We start from the raw sequence: 20552 nt of genomic DNA, 5'->3' as shown, positions 1-20552 counted from the left end.
CTCCTAGCATTGAGTAATGCCACCTTAGTATTGCCCAAATTTGACTTTGGATTTTCTGTGTAGTAATGCCCAGTATGGGGTTTCTGCCTAAAAAGGCACTATGGGTACAACAAAGGCTTTATCCAGAACATGGAAGCAGTGGTATAACAGGTGTAAGCTATCTTTGGCAAACTGGGACGTATTCTCTGCCGTATCATCCCAGGCTTCACATATGATGGATCCTCTTAGAATGGCACTAACTACTTATCCAGTTGTTGAAGCAAATTCTGTTGTCTTTTATTTCTGGATATCGTTGGTGAAAGCAAGGTACTACTCAAGACCCAGTGTCTTTCCTGCCTCTAACATATACATATTAAGTTCCATCATATCTCTCTGTATGTCCTGTGAGGATCACCGCAGTAGTTGTAGGATATAGAATACCAGACTCAAGACGCAGTACTGGTTGACTGAGGCTAACAAAGAAATTGCAATGGCAATAAATTAAGTTGCAGAGAAATTATCAGATGTTCGTGTTTCACTGTTGCAGTCATTACACTTGGGTTATCCTGCTGGCAGGCTACCTGCAGTCGGCCTGAATTCCAAAGTCCTGGACCAGCGTCTGTTGCTGTCGCCTCTTCCCTGACATCAGTGCGCCAGGGGTATAAAAGATGCAGCAGACGCCATTTTCTTCAGTCTTTCTTGCCGCGCGGTGCCCGAAGCAAAAGCAGTTCGCAAGTGCCGGTCGGCCGACTCCTGAGATTTTCAGATCCGAAGTCTTCAATAAAGCTAAGTACCCCATTGGGGAAACTTTTTTTCTTGCTCCAGACCGATGTCAGAAAAAGTTAATAATTGTATTTCTTGTGGGAAGCAAATACCTCATAAGGATTTTCATTCTTACTGTATTCCTTGCCTAGACCCTGATCACAATATTGCTAGTTGTCGGTTTTGTGCTAGATTTAACCAACGCACTATAAAGCATCGGTACAATTTTGCTTTTCATTACTTTGGCCGAAGGTTTAACTATATAATGCCATCGGAACAACCAACGACTGGAATTCATAAAAAGCGCAAGGATAAAGAAAAGGACAGGCATCCGATGTCCAAAACCAACGAAGCCTCTTCTAGGCCAGTCGCTGGTGCTCAGTGAGGTGCTTTCGCAGCCCCTGACTCCCGCTACATCAGAGCCACAGGCCGCCTCCGACTCACACATGGAGACAACTAGGCCTCTGGATACTCAAGGTACTGGCCCTTCGGAAATCAATCCCTCAGATGGGTCCAGAGCCGCTGAGCAGGCATCTGCTTTTGAGGGTGTTTTTCAGACCTACACAACTTTATATAAAGCCTACTTCAGCATCCAAGACAAAGTCTAAAGCAGTTTGAAAGACAAGGAAACAAGTACAGCATTCTCCAGGACAGACTTCTATGCCTAAGAAACAGATGCTCAAAATGGCCGAAGACTTAATTACTTTGATCAGGGGTTCCCATCCCCCTCCTGATAAGAGGTGTAGGCAAGATACTGAATATGATTCCTCTGATCAGGTTTCCATTTCCTCTGATTCGTCTTCAGAACAGGGATATTCTATTCCTCCCTATGAGGATTCTGATGCTGAAGATTCTATTCCTTCAGCTTCTCCTCCTGAGGATTACTCATTTGGGGAAACCCTGCATATCATGAGAGAGCATTTCCACTGGGAGAGCCAAGATTATTCAGATTCTAAGAAAAGGCTTAGAGACTTTCTTTTACTGCCTCAGCACAGACCTCTTGCAATTCCTCCTGTTCTAGACATAGTAGATGATGTATTTTCAGAGTCCGGCCTGTCTCCAGACTCTCTACCGACTGCACCTGTTAAGCCGGACAGATACTACAGGGTTCCAGACTCCCATAAATTTCTATATAAAAACCCTGCTGCTGACCCAGAAGTGATCTCACAGGGTCCCAAAGGGGTCAAGGCTGCTTCTGCTAAAAACCCTGTCCTCTGATAGAGATTCTAGGGCTCTGGACAGATGGGGGGAAAAAAGTCTACACTTCTGCTACCTTGGCTGTAAGGGCTTTAAATTGTCAGTTTCATATGCTCAAATATCAGCAATACTTAATGTCTTTGTTAAAACAAAAAATTTTGACAAATTCTGAATGTGCTGAGAACAAAGAATTGCAGGATTTATTGCATGCAGCTGAACAAGTGGACAAACGTACTTTGCAATGTGGTTATGATTCACTGGAGGCCTCGTGCAGGGCCGCAGTTAGAGGTTCTGTTATTAGAAGGCATGCTTGGTTAAAGGAACAGAATCTGCCTGATCATGTTAAAGCAAATTTATTGGATGCTCCATTACAGCATGATACTTTGGTGTTAAGGCAGAAGAGGTGTTGAAGAAAATGGAGGATAAAGCTAACTCTATGCAGACAGTAAAGGATTTCTTACAGGTGCAGCCACCCAGATTTAGCAGGAACTGGCCTTCTAAGGATTGGTCCTTTCCAGTGGCAGACAGACCACAAAGAGGCAGATTCAGATGCCCTAGAGGCAGGCAACAGCCCCAGGGCTCATACAGGCCCAAACAATGGGGTGCTTCTACCTCCAAAAGTGGAAAAGACAAGTCACAGCCTTATAGGAAACAGTCCCAATGACATCCCTCTGCAAATGCCAAGCACTTATCTTTTGGCAGCTCCCTTTGGGGGAAAGTTAGCACTTTTCACAAAATTGGCACAAGATCACCCAGGACAAATGGGTCTTAAATATAGTCTCTCAAGGCTACAGGTTCCACTTTCACACCCTTCCAAAGGCAAAAGGTATGCCAGACCCTGCCACACAATCAATGGACAGAGGCACAAAAACAGATTTCATCTCATGGACATGAGGGCTATTCAGCCAGATTTTACTCAAGACTTTTCTTAGTACCAAGAAAGGACAAAGCCTGGAGACAAATTCTGGACCTGTCTATTCTAAACACTTTCCTGGACGTTCCAAAATTCAAAATGTTGACTCTGCAGCAGCTTCTGCCCATGCTGGGCAAGAAGGCTTGGCTTGTAACTTTCATAGGTTCATAGATTAGTACTAAGCTAACTGCCCTTGAGAGCCATTTTAAGCCTAGCCAATTATCCCTTGTGAGACTCGAACCCTGCACCTTGTGTTTGTAAGGCAAACACCTTAACCATTAGGCCACCCTCCCAACGGAGGCATACCTGCATGTCCCAATCAGACAATCTTGCAAGAAAATACCTCAGATTCATAGCTGGCTCAATGCGCTACCAATTCTCTCCACTGCCCTTTGGTTTATCTACTGCGCCCAGGGTCTTCACAAAATGCCTGGCACCAGTAATTGCATTTTGCAGACAGAGGAATTCAAATATTTCCGTACTTGGACGACTGCCTTATTCAAGCAGAGACCAAAGACATTCTACTACAGCATCTGGCGTTTGTAAAAAGATTGCTAATTTGCCTAGGGTACACAGTAAACGAAAAGAAATCAAAACTAGTACCCTCTCAAGAGATAATATTCCTGGGTGCAAGCTTAAATACAACTGCCCCTAATGGCTTATCTCATGCCAGACAAAGGCAACTGATTTCTTACTTCAAAAACATGGCAACAAAGTCCCAGTTATCTGCAAGAAAAATTCTGCAGGCTCTGGGCTACATGGCATCCTGCATTCTACTAATTCCATATGCAAGACTGCATATGAGGAAACTACAATGGTATCTAAAAAGTGTTTGGACTCCACATTGCCACAGCCTAGAAACATTAATTACTCTCATTCCCACAGCACAACAAGGGACAGCCATTCGCTTTACCCACAGCCAGGCAGACATTAACAACAGATGCATCAGATTATGCCTGGGGGCACACATGGCAGGAAAATGTATTCAGGGCACATGGCCCACAAGCCAAATGCATCTTCATATCAATCAAAAAGAGATGCTAGCTGTACAAAATGCACCGACAGCCTTCAAGGACTTACTTCATCCAGGACAACTGCTGATAAAGATGGACAATACTACAGTCATGTGGTACATAAGCAAGGAGGCACACATTCCCACCCCCTCTGCAGACAAGCCATGACTTTGTGGAACAGCATTAACTTATCAAGTACACCTGCAAGCACAATTCCTGCCAGGAAGGACAAATACCTTGGTAGACTAACTAAGCAGAAACCTCGTTGATCCCCACAAGTGGAAACTAGATCCACAAATCTTCAGAATGGTAACAGGAAATTGGGGATGCCCAGACATAGATCTATTTGCCTCCCCTCACAACTGCTAGCTACAAAGATTCTGCACTCGGACTTATCACGAACAAGCATGGAAAGTGGACGCCCTTTCATTCAGCTGGAACGCCCTCTCAGTATATGCCTTCCCTCCTCTGCCTCTCCTCCCCAAGGTACTCCTAAAGGTCAGACAAGAGAAGCCAAAAATGATCCTGATTGCCCCAGACTGGCACTGGTACCCAATCCTAAAGAGTTTGTCTCAAGGCCCAGCCTGGACATTACCTCAAATTCCTCATTTGCTGACCCAACAAAACAATCAGATCCTACACAGCCAACTCAGAACCCTAAATCTGGCTGCATGGCGGATAATGTAACCATTCAGAACACACCTCTCTCTAAAGCAGTTATGGATGTTATTTTTGAGGCCAGGAGGCCCAGCACCAGAAAATCTTATGCAGAAAAATTGAAGAAATTCTGTGCTTGGAACCAGGCACAAGGAATTGACATGCTTGTTCCAAATATTCCTCAGAATTTACAATACCTAACTGAGATGCTGGACAAAGGCCTATCCTTCTCATCAATTAAGATCCACGCTTCTGCCATTTCAGCTCATTACAGTACGGACCCACTTATTTTCTCTCATCTACTGCTAAGGCAGTATCTCAGACGGGCCAAAAACATAAGATCTCCAAGGAGAGCTCCAATACCTGCATGGGACCTCAATTTTGTCTTGGAAAAACTCACACTAAATCCTTTTGAGCCAGCCAATACAGTGGAGATAAAATACTTATCCTGGAAAACAGCTCTTCTAGCAATAACTTCAGCAAGAAGAGTCTCAGAATTACAGGCACTAATGTCTGTGGGACATTTTATTATTTTCCATCCGGACAGGGTTTCTCCAAGGACAAACCCAACTTTTATGCCTAAGGTAGTGTCCAGTGTGGCCTTTAACCAAACTATACATTTTCTTACCTCTTTTTCAAACCCGCAGAATAAGGGGAAGAGACTTCTGCATTCTTTGGACATACACAGACAGCTACGCTTCTACTTGGACAAAACTAAAGCTTTCAGAAAGACTGAGCAACTCTTAGTGGCATATGCTGCAGGATCGCAAGGGAAAGCTATTTCAAAGCAGACTATTTCAAAATGGATAGGCCACTGTATTCGTTTCTGCTATTCACAACATGGCAAATCAGTGCCTAAGGGCATTAAGCCACATTCTGCCAAGAGCAGCAGCCACTTCAGCAGCCTTCCTTAGAGGAGTACCAACCAAGGACATTTTGGAGGCTGCTACCTGGACTTCAGTGCACACTTTCACAAAGCACTACCACTTACCTCTTTACTCTAAATCCAGAGCAGGCTTTGCCACTGCAGTTCTGCAGGGCCTCATAGCCACTCCTAATTCTGTTTAGGCCCAGCCACCCAACCTCAGCTTTGGGATTCAACCCAAGTGTAATGACTGCAACAGTGAAACACGATGAACATAGTACAGTTGTGTACCTACCATAAATGTAGATGTTAGTGTATTCACTATTGCAGTCCAGGTTACCGTCCCACCATCACCCTTTCATTACTAGGACTTATCTGTACTTCTTTATTCTATACAACCTATGTGGTGTATTTGCTTGTAGATGAAGTTTATGTGCATGCTTTTTTATGATCAGAATTTGTTTAGTCTACCCTTTTTGGGGGCAACTGACATCTGTGGCAAGAAAAACTGAAGAAAATGGCGTCTGCTGCATCTTTTATACCCCTGGCGCACTGACGTCAGGGAAGAGGCGACAGCAACTGACGCCGGACCAGGACTTTGGAATTCAGGCAGACTGCGGGTAGCCTGCCAGAAGGATAACCCAAGTGTATACACTCTAACATCTACATTTATGGTAGGTACACAACTGTACTTTTCTAGAAAGTGGTGCAGCAGATCGCACAATAAAGTTTTATCAGGTTGCAAGGCAATGACAGCAAAGTAAAGAAGATGGTTATCAGATGCCATTCATAAGGGACACAGCAACAATCTGCTTATCAGGCCAGTGAATATCAAGGACAGATGAAGTACTTCAAGAAGTTTCTAAATGAAGAAACTGCCACATGCATACCCTTTGTTGAAAGAGGAAGAACCCACCCTAGAAGTAGTACAAAGTGAACTAAGGAAAATGAAGTTGGGGAAGTGTCAAGCTTGGATGGAGTCCCTGCAGGTATGCTTAAGATGTTGGGTGCATTAGGAGCGAAATGGTTCTTGCTGGTACTCATTGCAATATGGAGAAAGAGAGGCATGCCTCAGATGATTGGAGAGCAAGCATTCTAGTGTTAGCATAAAGAAAAAAGGGGATATTCACAACTGTAGGCAGTGCAGCAGTAACAAACTCCTTATCACACTGCATGAAAGTACAAGAAAGGATGTTAAATGATGGAGCAGCTGAAAATGAAATGGGTAATGAGCAGATCAGATATGGATTAGGATGCAAAACGATATACCTGATAATCTCTGTAAGACAGATGGTGGAGATGAACCAAAGTGGTGGATGGTCTAATTGCTAGATTTGGACACCTATGAACCTGTATAACCAGATCTCAAGAAAGATGATTTGGGCAGTCCTGCAATGGTTTGAAGCTCTGGAACCACTGGCAAAATTATGCAGGCTGTGTACAAGCACCTGATGGCATAAGTGTGTATAGTGTTCAGGTTTGCAGATGGTTTCCAGTGAGTGTGTGCGCCTCATTGTTCAGCTCATTGCTGTTCACACTGGTAATGGACTGCATCAGCAAACAAGTCTGATAAAGACAGATCAACAGAACTGATGTACACAGGCAATGTAGCACTATAATAGGACTCTAAACAGCAACTTCAGCAAATGATAGTGGACTGGAATGTAAAACTGACATGAGATGAAACAAAGTATGGGGTAGACAATGGCCATGGCAGCAAATTGGAGTGGGGGAATCGGATGAAGCTGAAAATTGATAGAGAGGTAGTGAACAGGTTAACACCTTCAAATATCCTAGAGGTGTGGTTGAAAAGATGCAAGTCTAAATGAATATGTTAAAACTAGAGACACAAGTGCTGCAGGCAACTGGTCCAAAAGTGTCAGGATTAGTACATGGCAGAAGAATGCAAAAGTATATGACAAGATGTACAAAACAGTGGTACAACCAGTATTGATGTATGGCACAGAAACCTCTGTGGTGAAGGCAGAACAGTTAATGACACTTGGGGTGAAGTGCTAAGACTTGATCGATTGTGGGACAGGCTATCAGAATGTCAGGAAACCAGAGTAGTGCACATTGTAGAGATGGGTCAAGGAGACCAGATTTCACTGATTCAGTCATATGTGTAACACAGGGGCTTATTGCATGACAGATGAGTTGTAGTCAGGCATAGAAGAAGCCAAAGCCTTAATCCTCTGCTCAACAAAAAAAAAAGTTCAACCAAAAAAAGATGAGACTGCAACACAGCAACTTCAAAAATGGGTGGGTAAATGCAGCAGCCATTTGTAAATGTACTTGTGTTTTTGCTTGGAACTTTACAGGTTACTAAACTGTAATTACACTGGCTAGCTCTCTCCGTGGCTCTATTTTCTGGATCTTCTGTCTCATTCTCCCTGGGTCCAGTTCTTATTTATATCTGCAAAATGAACAAAATCAGAAACACTTCATCCAAGGATTTTAAGTTTTGCTTGTGGCATAAATAAGACGTGTTGGTGAAACAGATGCACATCCCACAGGATCCCCATGTCCTGAAACAGGCGAGCCATCCTTGTGATGCAGAGACCATCCCTAACCCTATTTCAGCATAACCTTGACCAGTTGATGAGAAGTCAGAAAATCACCACAGGTCTGGCTCCCACGTCACTGTTAGTTTGGGCACTACTGTTTACCTTTGTGTAACATAACCACACACCCTCTAGAAATGTCTTAACATAACCACTTATAGGTTCATAGGTTCATACTAGGCTATCTGCCCGAGGGCATTTACAAGCCTAGCCCATAGTTTTTTGGCTTACGCCACCCCTTTAGTATGGGGAACTATACCCATTATTTTGCTGTGCCTCTGTTGAGCAGTGACACTGAGGTAATCCCTGGGGTATATCTGCGATCTCCCATCCATTGGTCAAGATTTCTCTTGAACAAGGCCAGCGATAATAAACACCCATGATACATAGGGACACAAGTGAGTTGGATTGCTTGACTAGGCTTATAAAGGCCCCAGTGGTCTTTAGCCTAATATACAGCTATGAACCTATGAAGAAGATAGCACAGTGGATGTTCATCCTTTTGATCACTGCTGCAGTAGCCTTAGCTGTATGGGTTATATCCTGTCAAGGATATAACAGTCGTCTAGCTCCCAAAGCTTCAGGGCACCTTCCACTTGCCCAAACTGTCAGGTAGCTGAAGCTGAGCTTAACTAAAAGACAAATTTGGGTGCAAAGTCCTTCAGAGATTTACTGCTGCCAGAGTATGCTCCTGTGAGGCTGTTGAGGATCGTTGATTGGCTTGTGCTGTTGTTTGCTGGGGAGGTGTTCCCTTTGCATGTTCTTGTGTTGCTGTTTTTATCACTTTTGTCTTCAGAAAAGATATTTTAAAGCTAGAAGTGTTGTGTTTTAATGGACTGCCATGAAGCTCTAACATACTTTTAAATAGAAGACTTGTTTTTCATGTCAGTTTAAATGTGGTGTAAAGTAACTGAAAACATTTTTCTGTGGATAATTGTTTATTTTACTTTTGTTGGAGCTGGCATAGTATTTAGAAGCACTTTTTACTGGATTTTTATGTAGAAAATAGCTTTTGTAGAGTGGTTGTGTTTACTGGCATTTGCTGCTGTTCTTCTATAGGAAGAAAGTTTGACTCACCATTTCGGCTTGACCGTGAAACAGACTTCTGGTACCATGGTTGGTCCTTCTTCCAGCCACAAAAATAAAAAAATTATGCAAACAGCCTTTGCCACCACAACAGGCTAGCAGTTTGCTTCATCTGCAGGTGGGCAACCCTACTGTGGCCGTTTGCACCTCCGATCACTCATCCTTTACCCCAGATCCCTCTTGTGTAGCACCTACAGCCACTATGGACCAGGGATTAGCCACATCCTCTGCGGCTGTTGTCCCCTCAGTGAACAAGGGAGAGCCACTCTTGTCAATTCTGGGAGAGGGAACAGTGAAGGTTTCCCTGTTGTATCAGAATGCTATACTATCATTGGGGAAGTTGCTGCTGCCATTAGAAACCAGGTTGGTCCCATTTTTACTGTCAAAAAAACTAAAACCAAGCATGTATCTGCTCCTCCTTACATTCTTTTGGATAAGAGTAGTTTACTGGGTTTGGCTAAGGGTATAGTTCAGGCTATTGATCCTTCATGTAAAGTAGTTTCTGGTAAAGGAAAGAGGGATGCATTTCCTGAAGAGATTTAAGATTCTGAATCTGAGCAGGAAGATGCATGGATGGATGTAGTTTGTCCTCAGATTTCTGATTCAGACGGAGGATAGCTCAGTTTGATTCTTCCTGGGGGGGGGGGGGGGGGGAGTGTCTCTTTTTCTGACACTTACTAGAAAGTGTCGGTGTTTTCAGTGGAAGAATGCTGAGTTTTCTCTGTCCTTTAAAAATATTATGCATTACTACTAATACTACTTCTTTCAGCTGCTCCCTTTAGGGGTCGCCACAGCGGATCAACTGTTTCCATTTCTTCCTGTCCTCTGCATCTTGCTCTGTCACACCAACCACCTGCATGTCCTCTCTCACCACATCCATAAACCTTATCTTAGGCCTTCCTCTTTTCCTGTTACTTGGCAGCTTCATCCTTAGCATCTTTTTCCCAATGTACTCTGCATCCCTCCTCAGCACATGTCCAAACCAAAGTAATTTTGCCTCTCTGGCTTTGTCTCCAAACCTTCCAACCTGGGCTGACCCTCTAATATACTTATTCCTAATCCTGTCCATCCTCGTCACACCCAGTGCAAATCTTAACATCTTCAACTCTGCCACGTCAAGCTCTGATTCCTGCCTTTTTGTCAATGCCACTGTCTCCAACCCATATAACATAGCTGGTCTCACTACCCTCTTGTAGACCTTCCCTTTCACTCTTACTGGTACTCGTCTATCACAAATCACTCCTGGCACTCTTCTCCACCCAGTCCAATCTGCCTGTACTCTCTCCTTCACCTCTCTTCCACACTCACCATTACTCTGAACTGTTGATCCCAAGTATTTAAACTCATCCACCTTCGCCACCTCTACTCCCTGCATCCTCACCATTCCTCTATCCTCCCTCTCGTTTACACGCATATATTCTGTCTTAGTCATGCTGACCTTCATTCCTCTTCTGTCTAGAGCACATCTCCAGGGTTGTCTCCACCTGTTCCCTACTCTCACTGCAGATCACAATGTCATCTGCAGACATAGTCCACGGGGACTCCTGTCTGATCTCGTCTGTCAACCTGTCCATCATTGCAGATCAGAAAGGGCTCGGAGCTGATCCTTGATGTAATCCCACCTCCACCTTAAATGCATCCGTCACAACCACCGCAGACCTTACCACTGTCACACTACCCTCGTACATATCCTGTACCACTCTTACATACTTCTCTGACACTCCCGACCTTCCTCATACAATACCACAACTCCTCTCTAGGCACCCTGTCATATGCTTTCTCTAAGTCCACAAAGACGCAATGCAACGCCTTCTGACCTTCTCTGTACTTCTCCATCAACACTCTCAGAGCAAACATCGCATCTGTAGTGCTCTTTCCTGGCATGAAACCATACTGCTGATCACTAATCAACTCCCTTCACAACTCTTTCCCATAACTTCATGCTGTGACTGATCAATTTAATCCCTCTGTAGTTACTACAGCTCTGCACATCACCCTTATTTGTAAAAATTGGTACCAAAACACTTTTTCTCCATTCCTCAGGCATCCTCTCACTTTCCAAGATTTCATTAAACAATCTAGTTAAAAACTCCACTGCCATTTCACCTAAACACCTCCTTGCTTCCACAGGTATGTCATCTGGACCAACAGCCTTTCCATTCTTCATCCTCTTCATAGCTATCCTTACTTCCTCCTTGCTAATCCACTGCACTTCATGATTCACTATAAAAATATTATGCGGTACTAAAAAAGCATTTTCCAGATCCTGCACCGATTCCTCCTGTTCTGCTTGCTTTATTGGATTTGAGTATTAATGTCTTCAGCTTTCCTGATGGCCAGCTGTCCCTAAAAAGGCAGATAGAATGTATAAAGTTCCTCATTATTTTCTTTTAAATTTGTATAAACTATTTCCAAACCTGACACAGTAGCTCTAGATGTCCTTCCTTATCACTGTCAGTATTCCTTACCCAAGGGATCTCCTGCCAAGGATAGCCCAACATCTGTCCAGTATACCAAAGCCTTTAGCTCTTATAGTTTTATCTAGGGAGTAAAAATCTAGACATGCATGGATATCATGTATTTTGTTGCAGGTACTTCTGACATTATTGTTGAAATGAATGAGGTTATATTCATTTCCTGTTGGGAAAGTAGTGTTGGGAGCATTGCAAAATAATGGGTTGGTCACGGTGGGTAGTTGTGTCCAGAGTTTGGGTGAATGTCTCCACTAAGTTTCAGGATGGAGTGAAGATTGAGAGACAGGAAGAGAGAGGGTTTTGTGATGTAATATGTGTGTATTTGTGATGGAGTTGGGTTGTGATGTGGGAATGTTATAGTAAGTAGTGAAGTGACCTAGTGTTGAGTGTAGAAAACAGTAACAATTGACTTCTGTCATTGTGTGTTGAGATGGTGAGAGTTTAGATGGTGAGTAGAAGAAGTTGGAGGTTTGGTAAGATGGCTGTATGGTATATTAATGAAAGGAGTGCTGTGAGAAATTGAGAGAGAGGGGTCTGGTAAAGGGTGGGGAGATGCTTGTATATAGATAAATAGTTGAGTGTGGCATGGTTGTGTGCAAAAAGCTGTTTGATATGAGTTTGTTGGCAGGGGGAGGTGAAGAAGAGAGTAGTGTGTAGTGCATAGATGAGGGAGGAAACAAAAATGTATATTGACAAGAAAGATAGTAGTCCAAAGTGGTACCTGTAATTACATGTCATTCCATGTCACTGTTGCGGTATTCTTTACCTAAGGGATCTGTTGCCTAGGATAGCCCAATGTCCAGCCAGTATACTAAAGACTTTAGTTCATATAGGCATCATGTGCCACATGTATAATCCCTACGCAAGGTGCAGAGCATAAAGTTCACATACAGACACACATGCTTAGAGCTACTTTGCTGCCAGTCTGAATGACATTGCTGAGTGTTGGTCTGAATGTCCTCCTGCTGTGCTTGTTACCAAGCCATGTTTTCAGATAAGTGTTTTGTTGAGGTTGTTTCTTCATTTTGTTATTGAGTTCATGTCATCCATAAAGGGAAAATGTCCGTGTGGGAGGCAGATTCTCCATAATGACCATTACAACCAGTGTCTCTCTTATTGGGGTGCTTCCCACAATCATACACAGTGCTCTGTGCCAGGTGTTTTGTGCCCAATGTCCTATGTAGTTGCTCTCCTTGTCCATATAGCTGGAGAGCCAATGTCTTAAGTTCTTGGCGCAGGGTGCTATGGCAAAATCCTTGAATCCCTATTGCCAGACGTCTGCCAAGAAGGTCAAAAAGTTAGGTCTGATCTGGCTGCTGTCCACCCTCCCCCAGACATCTCTTTCGAGGCTGGTGAAAGCCCTGAGGATGGTCTGTTGGTTGGTTCTGATTTCTGTGCCACAACCCCATCAGTCTGGTATGAATCTGGCTTCTCGCATATACTATGAGGTTTTTTTAATGTCTGTACTTGATGTTGAGAGGGAACCTCTGTTAATTATAGCCAAAAGACTGAGGGGGATTCCTCATATCTTAGTAAGGGAGGAGATTCTTAGGACCATTGTAGTCATGCCAGGGGTCTGACCCTCCTAGGGTGTTTCGAGAAGATGTCCTGCAGAAAAAGAAAGAAAAAAAAAAACACAGCATATTTCCCCTGTTAAGGATCCCCAGCATGAATGGCAGGATTTCATTCATTTCAAGGAATCTGTCTCTTCCTCCCTGGTCTTCCACTCCACTCAAAAGGCTTCGGGAATTGAATTCCTCAGATGAAGATCTCTACTCTGGAAAAATCCTTGGCTTATTTTTTCAAAATCCCTTCCCCCTTAGACTGCAGTTCAAAGGAGGATTCTTAAGACCAGTTTCCCCATTGAAAGAGCTCTTCTTTGAGGATACCATTGTGCATATGATGGCTTATTTTGAGTCTTCCAAACTATCTGCTGTGTTCCACCTATTCTGACTGCTTTTGTGGATACCTTTTCAACAACATCTATATTTCTTGACTCTGCCTCCTGCACCTGAGAAGCCAGATTCTGAGCATTGCAAATTTTTTTATAAAATGCCCTTCGGCTGAGACTCCTGTAGTGTCAGTTTGCTCTGATAAACCAGCCCAGATGTTCATCGTGTTTCACTGTTGCAGTCATCACTGTAGGGTTCTTCCTACCGGCAGGCAGCCCTCAGTCGGCCAGAATCCCAAAGTCTGGGTCCGGCGTCTGCTGTTCAGTCATGCTCCCTGACGTCAGAGCACCAGGAGTACAAAGCTGCCGGCCGACACCATGTTCTCCAGTCTTTCTTGCTGTGTGGTGGAAGCAGTTCGCAAGTGCCGGTCGGCTGACTCCTGATATTTTTTCGTGCTTCAGTCCGAAGACTGACGACTTCTCAAAGCTAAGTACCCCTTTGGGGAAACTTTTTTTTCTTGCTCCAGTCCGATGTCAGAAAAAGTTAATTGTATTTCTTGTGGGAAGCAAATACCTCATAAGGATTTCCACTCTTACTTATTACTTGTTTAGGCCCTGACCACGACGTAGTTAGCCTCCTGCAATTGAGAAGCCAGGTATGTTCTATAAAGTGTCTGAGCATTGCAAATTTTTTTATAAAATGCCCTTCGACTGAGACTCCTGTAGTGTCAGTCTGCTCTGATAAGCCAGCCCAGTTACACTCCAAGCTGTTGCATTCTAATAAAGATAGTAGGCCTATCAAAATGCTGGGCAAGAAAGTTTACACTGCAGGTAAATTTATCCTTTAGTGCCATCAACTACCAGACTTGTATGACCAGGTACATTTTGGCTGTCCTTTCTCATTTTGTTTCTGACTTTTTTGCACTGAGGGGGAAGGATTTGGACCTTTCCCTGCTGGAATCTACTAATGCAGTTGGATGCATCTTCCATGGTTGCTGCATTTGGTTCAGTCAAGAGGCTTATTCTTGGCTTTGTCTTCAGACTTTGCCTGATGATATCAAGGCCAAACTTTTGGATACTCCTTTAGATAGTAAAAATCTCTGGATCTGCTTCTGTTGGGCATTTCAAGATTCTCCAGGACAAGGGCAAAGCCTTGCAGTATCTGAAATATATTTTTATTTCTCCTATTCCCAAACTACAGAGGAATCGTCCCTCCAAATCTACCTATAGGCAATGTCACCCTCATCCGAAGGGCAAAAAGAGTTCCAAGTGTGTGCCTCCTGTCAAGTCTGCTCTGACTCCTGCCACCCAGAAACCTGCTTTCCAGGACAAGCCAGGTTCTGTTTGAAGGTTTACTTCCATCTTCCCTTGACCAGGTTCCCTTGTCCCTTTGTCTTTGCCTCTCTTCCAGATTGGCTACAAATCACTTCAGACTCTTAGGTTCTGACCATTATCCATCAGGGATATTTCATGATTTGGAAGTCCCTTCCCTTTTCAGGCATTCCTCAACCTTCTCTGGAACAGCTCTGTCATTTCCCAGAGGTTCTTCATACTCTTTTTTTTTTTTTTTTTTTTTTTTTTTTTAGCTCAGGGTACCGTTCAAGCCATGCCTCTTGCCAAGGTGTGGAAGGGTTTTTATTCCAGAATGTTTAAAGACCCATGAAAGGAGGGCACATGGAGACCAATTATGGATGTTTCCTGGCTGAACACCTTTCTCAAGATTCCTTCCCTCCTTTCTGATGTTCTCTCTGCAGACATTATTTCCTCTTTCTACCCTAGACCTTTCTGGTATCTCTGGGTTACAAGGATGTATAACCTCTTCCTTGTATTTTCAGTTTTCTTTGACTTTTGGCATCTCTGTTGCCTCAAGGGTATTCACCAAATGCCTCACTCTTGCCATTGCTTTTTGCTGGATTCAAAGAATTCATATCTTTCCTGATCTAGACAATCTATTTATTCAAGCTGCTTCCCCTAACACCCTGCTTCAGGATCTCATGTTTACTACTACCCTGTTGGGAGTCTAGGGTTCACAGTAAACTTCCAGAAATCAGATTTTCTTCGTGTTTCACTGTTGCAGTCATCACATTTGGGGTTATCCTGCCAGGGGTAGCCCTCATTTGGCCTGAATACCAGAGGCTTAGTATTTCTGCATCAGTTGCTGTAGTTTCAGGACTGACATTAGGTAGTCAGTTGTATAAAATCAGGCAGCCAACGCCATTACATCAGTCTTTCTTGCCAAGGAGCCTGAAGCAGAAGCAGTTTGCACAAGTGCCGGTTGGCCGCTACCTGAGTTTTTGTTTCCGAATTGAAGTTGAAGTCTTCTAAAGCTAAGTACCCCATTGGGGATCCTTTTTTCTTGCTCTAACCAATGTCAGAAAAAGTTAATTGTCTCGCCTGTGGAAAGCGAATACCACACAGAAGCTTACATTCTTACTCCGTCATTTGTTTAGGCCCAGACCACGACGTCCCTCACTGTTGCTTTTGTGCTTTGTTCAACATCCGAATTATACGTCGTTGGACCCTTATTGTAGCTAGATATTTTTGCTCTGTCCTTGAATTCTGATATGGCTTTGGTAAGCCATCCGACTACCGATCTTCTGAAAAAACGTAAGGAAAAAGAGAGACCGCACAGGTTCAAAACTGCCGACGATGCTTCTGCTAAGCTAGTCGTCAGTTCTCCAGTCCTCAGTGAGGCACTTTCACAGCCCCTGATGTCCACGTCTGTGGATTTGCAGGCTGCTACTGAGACCCTTTCGGAGTCCAGTAAGTAACGAGACTCTTTGACTAAGGATGCTGCTGATGTCTCTACCTTGCATGGGTCCAGAGCCGCTGAGCAGGAACTGGCTTCCGAGGAAGTACTTCTCACTACCGATACTCGACACAGAGAGTCTTCTTTCGCGTTTTTAGTTCTTTCTAAAACTGCAGAGTTTCTAAGGCCAGGGTATGAATTACGCCCAAAAAACGACCCAAGCTCTGGCACCTGCATCCTTGCCTCAATCTCAAATGCTTAAAATGGCTGAAGACCTTGTGCTTATTAGGGGAAGCCAGGCTACTCCTTCCAAAAGAGAGACTTGTCCCCCAGTATTTTTATCTGAACAGGAGTCCAATGACTGTGATGCTTTTGAATATGAAGACATGCAACCCCTCTCTGCTTATGAGGATTCTGATGCAGAGGAATCCATTCCTTCTGCCTCTTCACACAAGGATTTTTCATTTGGGGAAACCTTTCATATTTTAAGGGAGCATTTCCAATGGGAATGTCAAGACTATCCTCAGTCAAAAAAGAGAATCGGGGAATTCTTAGATTTACCACAGCACAGACCTTAAGCCATTCCTCCTGTCCTGGATGTTGTGGATGATGTTTTAATGGAATCCAGTTTGACTCCTGACACTTCCTCCTGCTTCCAGGAAACCTGACTGGTACTACAGAGTCCCCGATTCTCACAAATTCCTTTTCAAAAATCCTGCTGCTGACCCAGAGGTCATCTCTCAAGGACCTAAAGGAATTAAAGCAACCTCAGCTAAGAGTCTCACCCCCCTCAGACAGGGATTCCCGCGCTTTAGACAGATGGGGTAAAAAAGTATACACCTCTACTATTCTTGCTATTAGAACATTAAATTGTCAGTTCCACATGCCGAAATAGCAGCATACCATGGAACTCCTCAAACAAAAAATATCTTCCTTTCCTGCTTGTGCAGAAAATAAAGAATTACAAGAGCTTATGCATTCTGCAAGTCAAGTTACTAAGCATACTTTGCAATGTGGCTTTGACACCCTAGAAGCATCTTGCAGGGCAGCATTTGCTGGTTCTGTCATTAGAAGGCATGTTTGGCTTAAGGAACAGACCTTGCCAGACCATGTCAAATCCAAATTATTGGACGCACCACTGAACAAAGACAATTTATTTGGCACTAAGGCAGAAGAGGTCTTGAAAAAGATGGAAGAAAAAGCTAAATCTGTGCAGACAGATTTCTTACAGGTCCAGCCTCTGGGGTTCAGTAGGCATTGCCCCTCCAAGCACTGGTCCTTTCCTTCCCTCTCCAGGCCAGCTCAGCCCAGACCCAGGGGAAGCAGACCCCCCCCCCCCCTCTGACAGCAGCCCCAGGGAATGCAGAGAACTAAGCAATGGAGTTCCTCCTCTTCAAAAACAGGGAGTGTAAAGCCCACCCCCTTGTGGTAAAAACTCACAATGACTTTACACCTCCACCCCTTACCTCTGCTTTTGCCCCTAGGTGGAAAACTCTCCTTCCATGCAAGCAACTTGGGCCTCTTATTACCAATATCCAATGGGTCCTCAACATAGTGTCCTAGGGATGCAGATTTTATTTCCACACACTGCCAACCCCAAAAGGGTTCCCAGATCTTTCTCCAAACCAGTGGGCAGAGGCCAAGAAACAAGTCCTTTCCCCTGCTCTCCATGAGGGCAATACAGCATGTTCCTGCAGAACAGATAGGCCACGGTTTATATTTCCAGACTCTTCCTGGTACCCAGAAAAGAGGGCACCTGGCGCCCAATCCTCGATCTATCCATTCTAAACACCTTTCTGGTGATACTAAAATTCAAAATGCTCACCCTCCAGCAGCTTCTTCATATGCTTTCTAAGGATGCGCTTAGTTAGCCACCCTAGACCCAAAAGAGGCCTACCTACACATCCTAGTCAGGGAATCTTGCAGGAAATATCTACGTTTTAGGGCAGGATCTATGCACTTTCAGTTCTCTGTGCTTCCCTTTGGCTTATCCCACTGCTCCCAGAGTTTTCACAAAATGACTGGCTCCAGCCATTGCTTTTTGCAGACAAAGCAATATTCAAATTTACCCCTACTTAGATGATTGCCTGATTCAGGCAGCCAGTCAAGAAAAGCTGTTACAGCACCTAACCTTTGTAAAGGACCTACTGACCTCCCTGGGGTATACTGTCAGTGAAAAGAAATCAAAACTAGTCCCCACACAAAACATTGTATTCCTGGGAGCAAGCCTGGACCCAGCATCCCAGATGACATTCTTTACTCCAGAAAAACAAGCCTACCTGACAGGCTACGTCTCTCAACTAGCTACCAGAACCCAGTTATCCGCAAGGAAAATCCTGCAAGCTCTAGGGTTTATGGCCTCCTGCATTCTACTTATTCCGTATGCCAGACTGCATATGAGGAAACTACAATGGTACCTAAAAAGCCTTTGGTGTCAACACTCTCAGGACCTGGAAACTGTCATACCAATGATCCCTTGTCTAAGGAAAGATTTTCTTTGGTGGGCGGCAGCATTCAACCACAACAAGGGACTTCCCTTCTCACAATCCCACACCGCCCAGACCCTCACCACAGACGCATCAGATTATGCCTGGGGTGCACACCTGGATGGCAGGTGCATTCGGGGCCATTGGATCCCAAATCAAATACATCTGTACATCAACCAAAAAGGGATGCTAGCTGTTCAGCACACCCTGACAGCTTTCAGACCCCTACTCTCCCTGGGGCCTCTACTGATCAAAACAGACAACACCACAGTGATGTAGTACAACAGTAAGCAGGGAAGGACTCACTCTTATCCTGTATGCAGGCTCGCCATGACCCTTTGGCACATGGCCTCAGCCATGCAACTACACCTGCTAGCATAATTCCTGCTAGGCTCCCTAAACTCTTTGGCAGATAACTTAAGCAGAAACCTGCTAGACCCATATGAGTGGCAGCTAGACCACAGAACTTTTCACCCTTGTAACCCAGAAGTGGGACACCCCGAAGGTGGACCTCTTTGCCTCCCACTCCAATCAGCTCAGCAAATTCTGCACCAGGGAACCTCACAGCAAGGCCTGGAAAGTGGATACTATATCCTTCCAGTGGGTAAACCTTTCGGTCTATGCATTTCCCCCACTACCACTCATTTCAAGGGTACTGCTCAAAATAAAGGAGGAAAAACCGAGGGCAGTCCTGATTGCCCCAGACTGGCCATGCCAGCACTGGTAACCACTGTTGTGCAGCCTGTAACCCCTGCCACCATAGCACCTACCTCAGATCCCAACACCCTTTACCCAGAGGAATGGAGAATTCATGCATCCCCAATTGCAGACCCTCAACCTGGCAGCCTGGCTTATTCCCTGACCTCTCCTCAAGCAGCCAGCCTAAGCAAACAAGTCCTAGATGTTATATGTGAGGCCAGATGCCTCAGCACAAGAAAATCCTATGCTGACAAGTGGAAAAGGTTTTGCACCTGGATCCAGGCTAAGGGAGCCAGAATGGCACAGCCCTCCCTACCTCTCATCCTGGATTACCTAGCAGACCTGCTACACAGGGGTCTATCCTTCTCTTTTATTAAAATTCATGCCTCTGCCATCTCTTCTTATTACAGCACAGAGCCACCTCTATTCTCACCCTCTCATCAAACAGTTCCTAAGAGGGGCTAACAACTTAAGGCCACCCAGAAGAGCTCCTACCCCAGCTTGGGACCTTAACTTTGTGTTGGAAAAGCTCACCCTACCCCCATTTGAACCTGCAGCTTCAGCAGAGTTAAAATTCCTCTCTTGGAAGACAGCCTTGCTTCTGGCCATCACTTCAGCTAGAAGAGTACAAGAGCTAAAAGCACTCATGGCTGTAGAGCCCTTCATCATTTTCCATGCTGATAGGGTCTACCTCAGGACTAACCCATCCTTCATGCCTAAAGTGGTGTCCAGTGTGGCTCTCAACCAATTCATTCATTTGCTCACCTTTTTCCCTAACCCACAAAACAAGGGGGAAATGATTCTGCACTCTTTAGATGTGCACAGACAGCTCGGATTCTACCTGGACAGGAGTAAATATTTTAGAAAAACTGGTCAATTGCTAGTCTGCTTCACTGCAGGAGCAAAGGGCAAGGCCATATCCAAGCAAACAGTCTCCAAATGGATAGCACACTGCATCCATTTCTGCTACAAACAGCATGGGAAACCACCCCAAAGGGGGTCAGGACACATTCCACCAGAGCAAACTCCACCTCTGCAGCTTTTCTCAGAGGGGTCCCCACCAGGGAAATCCTGGAGGCTGCAACCTGGACATCTGTTCATACCTTCACCAAGCATTACCACCTGCCTATCTTCACCAAATCCAGGGCAGGCTTTGCCACCGCAGTCTTGCAGGGCATCCTAGCCAGCCCCCCAGTCTTGACTGTCTCCACCCTTTT

The 20552-nt window shown here is 44.6% G+C and overlaps 1 protein-coding gene across 1 annotated transcript in view; it reads left to right on the top strand.

Moving 5' to 3' along the window:
- STK40 (serine/threonine kinase 40) overlaps nt 1–20552 on the top strand; it is a 1174020-nt gene that overhangs the window by 468978 nt on the left and 684490 nt on the right. The window lies entirely within an intron of this gene.

The sequence above is a fragment of the Protopterus annectens genome, chromosome 1.part1 (assembly GCF_019279795.1).
Source record: "Protopterus annectens isolate FY-2018-M chromosome 1.part1, PAN1.0, whole genome shotgun sequence".
In the NCBI taxonomy this organism is placed as follows: domain Eukaryota; kingdom Metazoa; phylum Chordata; order Ceratodontiformes; family Protopteridae; genus Protopterus; species Protopterus annectens.
Note: the sequence above shows the minus strand (reverse complement) of the source record. Positions and strands in the feature narration are given on the sequence as shown.